Source organism: Pinus tabuliformis, chromosome J (assembly GCF_031772625.1).
Source record: "Pinus tabuliformis cultivar Carrire ecotype Pingquan chromosome J, CPIR1, whole genome shotgun sequence".
In the NCBI taxonomy this organism is placed as follows: Eukaryota; Viridiplantae; Streptophyta; class Pinopsida; order Pinales; family Pinaceae; genus Pinus; species Pinus tabuliformis.
Window position 1 is genome coordinate 1,648,553,672 of NC_142295.1, and position 7,598 is coordinate 1,648,561,269.

Below are 7,598 nucleotides of genomic sequence, written 5' to 3' on the forward strand. Positions count from 1 at the left end.
TTCTTCTCATTCAATAAATCAATGTGGGATCCATGTTTTGAGCATTGGCATTTTCTCTCTTTTGGCGAGGAGATTTTCGCCCATAGATTTTCTCTCCTTTTCTCCACTTATAAGAGTTTGTACTTGGGTACCTTATGAGACCTTGTTGTCAAAACCCCATTTTTCTTTTATCTTTACTACATAAATTTTGCTTAAAAAAAGTGTTGGTATTCTCCAATAAATTATATGCTCATATAAAATTTCTTATTTACCGTTATAGCTATCTTTAACCTTTATCTTTCCATAAATATTTTTCAACTGTTACCTTTTATATATTTTATGACTTATCTTGTATCTTTTATAAATAAGTGATATAGAATATATAACTAGCTCAAAATCACACCTAAAAACGGTCTTTTTTCGATTATTGCTCCACTCTTACGCTTCGGCAGGTGATAGCTTGACTCTTTATGTTTAGGAATTCTATCGTACTCTATCGTCTTTGGTCCTTCCCATATATGTCCATTATTCGTATGTCCATTATTCGAAAGGCACTATTTTGGGATAACTTTAGTTTTGCTCGTTGGCCTTCGCAGTCCTTGCGGCATTGGCTGTGAACCGCCCAAATCATTTCTGGAATTTGATGAGAAATCCACCGATTGGGAATAGAAGAAGGGGAATTTCCGATATCACGCGTTCGAGTCGATCTTCTATTTTTAAAAGTCGATCTGCAATTTTAGGTCTCCCTACTTTTCCAGGAAGTCGCCATTCAGAGCAGGCCCTAGCGTTAAAAGTCTCTGCCATATCCATCGCTGTAGTTCCCGTGAACACTTATCATTTGCTAAAGTCAAAGTCAACGCGCCCACCGTTTGATCAGTAGAGGTCGAGAGTCTGAAGGAAAAGGTAGGCAAAGAGATTGGCGTTGCTGGAGAATGAAGATGCCATGCCGAAGAAATTCGATTGCAGTTGCAGTAGCAGTTGTGGTGGTTGCACAATTGGTAGCAATAATATGTTGGGATGTTGTGGGTGTGGCGGGTGTGGAATTTCCCAGGGAGGCGCTGCCCACGGAGTCCGGATATCTGAGTATAGAGGGAAAGAAAGGCGCTCGGATGTTTTATGCATACTACGAGGCCATCTCACCCCCAGCTGAGCAGCAAAAGTCTGAAATTCCGATTCTGCTGTGGCTGCAAGGAGGTCCCGGCTGCTCTGGTATGATCGGAAATTTCTTCGAAATAGGTCCCTGGAGAATCGAAGGCCCAGATCTGCGTTTGCATCAGAATACTGCGCCTTGGAATCGTGTGTTTGGCTTACTTTTCTTGGACAGTCCCATTGCAAGCGGATTCAGCATTGCCCATTCCGAGGACCAAATTCCTACCAATCAAGAAGATGTGGCCAAGGACTTGTATGCGGCCCTACAAGCGTTTTTCAATTTGAATCCCCTGTTTCGTGGGCGCCCATTTTATGTAGCGGGCGAGAGCTATGCGGGAAAGTATGTTCCCTCTCTGGGCTTGTACATGCTCAACAAGCTGGACAACAAAACAGGGGAGGAGGGCAGGGCATTGCCATTGCGACTGGATGGACTGGCCATTGGCAATGGATTGACCCATCCCATCGTGCAGGTCCAGTCGCACGCTTCTGTTGCTTACGCTGCAGGGCTCATCGATTCTCGAGAAAAGCTCCGCCTTGAAATTCTGCAGCAGAAGGCGGCGAATCTCACAGGGCAACAGAAATGGCAGGATGCCCGAATTGCCAGAAATCGTGCCCTCCAACGCCTCAGCAATGTTACAGGCCTTGCCACTCTGTATGACATTAGGAGGACGCTCCCCTATTACACCTCCGAGGATGGCACCGATTTCCTGTACGACTTCGTCAATCAGACTGCCGTGAAACAAGCGTTGAAGGCAGATGTGAATACCGAATGGGAGGAATGCAGCCAGACAGTGGATGATAAGATGGGCGAGGATGTGATGAAGAGCAGTAAGTGGATGGTCGAAACCCTGGTGCGACGGAGGCCAATTCTTTTATATCAGGGGCAGTTTGACCTGCGCGACGGTGTTGTCTCAACCGAAGCGTGGGTTTCTGTTCTCGATTGGGAAGGATTGGCCGATTTTCTGGCCTCCGAGAGAAGGGTGTGGGAAGTGTCCAATAAGCTGGCCGGGTATGTCCGCTCCCATTCAAATCTCACCCATGTTGTTGTGTCAGGCGCGGGACATCTTGTGCCTGCTGATCAGAATCTTCACTCCCAGATTATGATTGAATCCTGGGTTCGAAGACGACCGCCCATCTTTACTAATCGATCCAAATGAGTATAATGTATCATATACTGCATCTATTGTTGGTATCATGAATCTTCCCTTGTTACTGGTAGTACGATCTACTCGCCTCGTTGCTAGGCGATTCCTGCATTGAAATATGTCATTACAGTTTTTTTTAAGTACATTGGGTAAAGTGTGATCATTGTCCTTCAAAACAAAACCTAGGTTCAAGTGCAAAACCAATAAAGATATGTGCATTCGAGCCAATTGTCTAGTGCCTCTATGTGCTAAAAATGAGGATTACTTGTACATAAACAATTAATACAAATTCGAATGAATCATTCTTAAAGAAATGCTTTGTTTTACAAATGTTATCTTCAATTTGTTCAATTGCAGGGGAAATGGATTTGAAGTTTTTATCAAAGACCAAATGCTTATTTTCATTAAGTTTATATTCTATGTATATGGAGTTATGTGCATGCAAAGGTAAAAACAAAAGGAGAAGAGGTTGTCCTTATGTTTTAAGTTTATGTAAAAATGATTAAAGCAAGGTGTATGTGATTGTGTGAGCAAAGTGAAGTGGAAGTCTTAGTTTTATGCTTTGCATGTGCATAAGTGGAATTTTTAGTTTTGTATTTTGCATGTTGAATAAGAAAAGTAAAGAAAAAGGTAAATGGCATAAAATGAATGTAATTTAAAGGTTACATCAAGTTGTGAGTAAGCTAAAGTGGAGAATTTAACACCACATGATTCACAAAAGGTTAAGCCAAGGCATGCATATGTAGAGGTAAGTGCAAACTTCAAAGGGCCTTACATGTTGCACATAGTAACCAAGGAAAAAAATGCCCATGGAGGAAAACAACAAGTGGATCAAGCATGCAAAGCATGAGACACACTTACCTCCACATTAGTCCCTTTGTTGAATAACAAAGGTAGAAGTTTGTCACAGAAGGTGACACCAAATACGACAAATGATGTGGGTATTGTTACCCACCATTTTGTGGGTGATATCCCGAGGATAATTTTTTTTTCTCCAAGATGGTCCTCAGTCGATAGCTAGCAATCCCTTGCATCCACCAACTAGCTCGTTGTGTCATTTCTCCGCCACCTAAGCCAGTCATGTAGTCCCTCACCCATCTGCCATGATCGTATGTTTGAAGGCGGGCCTCATGAACCTAAAGGTATGACTTGTCATTTGGTAATTGAGTATTATAGTTTGCTTATCATGGATACTTCTGGGTATGGATTAATGGGGGATTCAGCGGAAAGAATGGGCTATGTCTGTGCTCTTATCCCCTAGAGCTCTTTTTTGATGTTAACCTTGGATTCTAATGTCATGGAATCTCTTTTACTGACCATTTGGCTTTAGGGATGGTACTTCATGGGAAACCCTAATTTTGGTTGTGTGGTCCTACTCCCTCATCCACACATTCTTCCCCCTATCCACTCATTATAACCCCATTCATCATTTCTCTGTCCTGGGTCCACATAGGGTTAGCTTTCCCCTTCCCCTTGCCCACACCTTGGGTTAGGCCTTAAATGATGCCTCAGAGGTTGATGCAGATGAAAAGAGAAGCAAAAACATAATTGGCCATGTTAGATACCTATAGTAATAGGTTTCATATTTCATGATTGATTATTGAAAATCCAAATATGCTCTGCTTTGCTACTACAAAGATCCCATATTTCCAGAAAATCAGAGGTGTGTGAAGTATTTCAAATATTGAGGACCTTATTACAATTTTTTGGGTGATTCAACAGTTCAAACTGGATCATGCCATGTTTCAATTTTGAGTTGTAGAATAGAGAAAGAAGTCTGTCCAAACAGCTTAATCTTGGCAGACAAATAGTTCAGGTAGAGAAACAAAGGTTCCCAAAAGTCTAATCTGGGACCTTGGAAGAGATAAGGGTAAAAGTAGATAGGGAGAAAAGGAAAAAAAGCCAAAGAAAAGAAAAGGCAATTGAGGGTTGCAAGTCCAAGTGCCCCTCCAAGAAGAAACAAAAAAATGTTAGGTGAAATAGTTGGGTAGGCAGTTGTGGTTGCAGAAAGGACATGTTCACCATTACATAGTTGTCAAAGATGTTTTGCCAAGGCAATGGATATATTAGCAAAAAGGTGGTGAAATTCATGGTCTCACAGCAGAGCATCACTAACTTCTCTCTTCCCCCCTACTCCATTGCTAACACCCCCTTTCTAAATCCCCCACCTTCACTTATACTAACTCCTAATTCTACTATTTAGCTCCCCTATTTTACCCCTACCCCTAATAATACTAACACTAAGGTGTATAAAGCCCCAAATTTTATGTATATTCCCTCCCCTAGGCATAATAGCCATGTATTTTCAAAAGGGACCAAATGGCACCTGGCCACTTTGGTGAACCTTTTCCACCCCTTTCCCCTCTGCTGCAAGTTATTTTACCCTCAAATTCACCTCTGCATGGGCAAAACCCCTCTCCAAGACCCTTTAGCCTACAAAAATCTTTGCAAAAGTCCCTAAGGTAAAAAACCCGCCTCTGGCACGTTTCCCAATCCCACCACATTACGGGTTAAGCGAGAAAAGATAAAAAACCATTCAAAACCCACTTGCCTATAGTCCTCCGCCCAAAAATTAAACTGAATATTTTATTGCGCTGGCGGGACCCCTCCCCAACATGCTCGACCAGTCGGAAGGCCCGCCAGCCGTCAGATCTCCAGCGCCCAGATCTAAGGGTGGGCGGTCAATTTCAGATCTCGATGTGCCGACATTTAGCGTCCGGGGAAAGCGGTTTTACCTATCCCGTACAATGGACGCGTGGCGGGCGGTAAGGTTGTTCGGAGCCCTCCTCCCACTTACCGCCTTTGCCCAAAGGTGGTGCGGGGAACCCACTTACCGCCACCCCGTATACCGCTACCCCACACGTCATGCCTACACGTCATGTCCACGCCGCTCTGACGTCACCCCGCCGGTGCCCGCCCCATCGTCCCTTGGTCCTCCACGCGGGCCCGCCTTTGCGCCCGCCCGCCACCGTGTCCTGCCGACCTGGCTAACACCTCAGCATCCACGTCACCCCTCACCTGGGCCCCGCCATGACGTCATGCTGACGTCATCGGCGGAAAAGCGCCAAATTCATACTTTTGCCAAATTTATCGTTTTAAACGGCTAAACGCATATTTTTCGCTTATTTTGCATGCGAAGCTGAACTAGCCGTTGTCAAGCCTGCTGCCGCGAAATCTTGCATTCAGCGATCAAATTCGACAAGTAAACCGTTCAAAGTTCGAGGCTTGACTGCATTAAGCCTTTGCAACCCAGCCCGCAAGCTTCCAGGTCGATTTGCCAGGTATTTTGCCGTCTTCTCCCATTCTGCCCGTGAATTCCAATTTTCTGCAAAATCACCATTAAAGTCTGCTAAAAACTCTAAATTTAGCTCTACCTAAGCACCCAAATCAGACATAAGCAACCTGTGCCATCCATTAGCCCCAATTTAGCTCTGTACAAACCAGCTCGCGGGTTAAAACTGCAGAAATCGCCCTGAAGTACCCGGCATTGTTCCTTTTTGCCAAGTACTGGTTACCTACACTCTTCCTGTACAAATACTAATACCTCAGTAAGCATTCCCTTAGACAATCCACATTCCTGAAAATCATCAGTACTTTGCTAGCTTCAGAACAACTTCACACCAGAAGAAGACATCACACCAATCGCACCTACCTGCTGCTCAAAGTCTTCAAGAGATTCATCAAAGCTCTGCATCCTGCTGCACACTTTCAGACTGTATCATGGCAGCATCTGCATCCTCCTCCCTCAGTGTCACTCCACTGAGTCAAACCAATAAGGAACTGGAAGCTATGCCATTAGTTGACAAAGACTGTCTCATAAATGATTTTGAGGGAAACAGAAACTTTTTGAAGACCTTCACCACATTAAGGGAAGACTATAAGGCAGGACTTGGTACAGATGGGATATGGGAGTCAAACCTGCCCTATTACTGCCTCCCAGCTGTGAATGTTTTCCCTGAAATCATTCACTTATGTGCTCAAAATTATGATCAGGAGCACAGAGCTGTCAACACTCAACTAGGGAGGATTTTGTTCTATATAAACGCTGACACCATCAACAAAATGTTGCACTTTGAACAGACAGAGTTATTAGTCCCTTTCTCCATGAGATCTTTAATGGAAGCAGGTGAGAAGATGACCAGTGAAGAGCTGCAGAAGGTCACCAGGAACTACATGTGGCCTGAGAACCAGCCTACAGGGCCACCTCCTTATCCACATGAGCACTTCAATGACTCAGGCAGGCTGCTCCTGGACATGATAGCCTATGTGCTAGGCTACCAGAACAGCAAGCATGTGGATCTAGCCATGCTCGTAATGCTATCTGCCTACAGCCCACGACAACCCCCTGCCCGAAAGTACAACTTTGCCAAGTTCATAGCCAATAGGATCCATGATCAATTGTGCAAATTGGACAGACAAGGAGTCTTTAGATATTCAGCATACATCTACCACCTGTTCATGTATCATCACTCTGAAGCTTTCCCATGCTACATCAGAAGGCTGGACAACAAAGGGGAGAGAAGATCAGTCATATTCTGGACCTCAGTCTATCATGAAATCACAAATTCACCTTACAGCTATTGTGAATTTGTAGATCAGTTTGTATACCCAGTCTCCAGCATACTTATGAAATCCCCTCCACCTAGAATATCAAATGAGATCAAGAAAGCTTTACAGCTTTCTAAGAAGTACAAAATAGGTGATTGGTACCTATATGAACACCACACTGTGTTCAGAGTGTATGGGTGTGAGCTCTGTCCATACAGACTACCCAAGTATGTTCCCATGAGATTATTTGCCTTGGAATATTACAGGCAATTAATCCAGTCAGACCTCACTCACTTCCACAGCTCAAAGAAAAAAGCACACCTTAACTACAAAAATGAGCTGGGCCCTTTTATCATGAATAAGAAGGAAGGATGGGAGGCTGCAGATTTGATCCTAAAAGACAAATATAAGTTGTCTTACAGTTTCCGGTGGGTCCCATATGACCCTCAAGGTTTCATCACTGCCAGGAGAACAAAGTACAGACTCCTAGCCATCAAACACTGCCACTATCCACATCTAGAACAGTATGCAAACTTACAAGAGTGGCAGTTGGATACCCTTGTTGAGAGCTTGTCTGAAGAGGAAAAAATAGCTAAAAATATGAAAGAACTTGAAAAAACTATTGACCTGGACTATGTGATCCAGGTACCTTTCAGGCTGCCTCAAACATCAGGAGGAGGAACCTCAGTTACCAGGACAGCGCCGCCAACAACAGCACCAGGCTTGGATAAGGGAAAGGGAAAAATGGACGCCGAAGATGAAGCAAAAAAGCAGCAG

The 7,598-nt window shown here is 44.0% G+C and overlaps 1 pseudogene; it reads left to right on the forward strand.

Moving 5' to 3' along the window:
* Nucleotides 1-516: 516 nt before the first annotated feature.
* LOC149233860 (serine carboxypeptidase-like 50 pseudogene) lies at nt 517-2,501 on the forward strand (annotated as a pseudogene).
* Nucleotides 2,502-7,598: the final 5,097 nt, after the last annotated feature.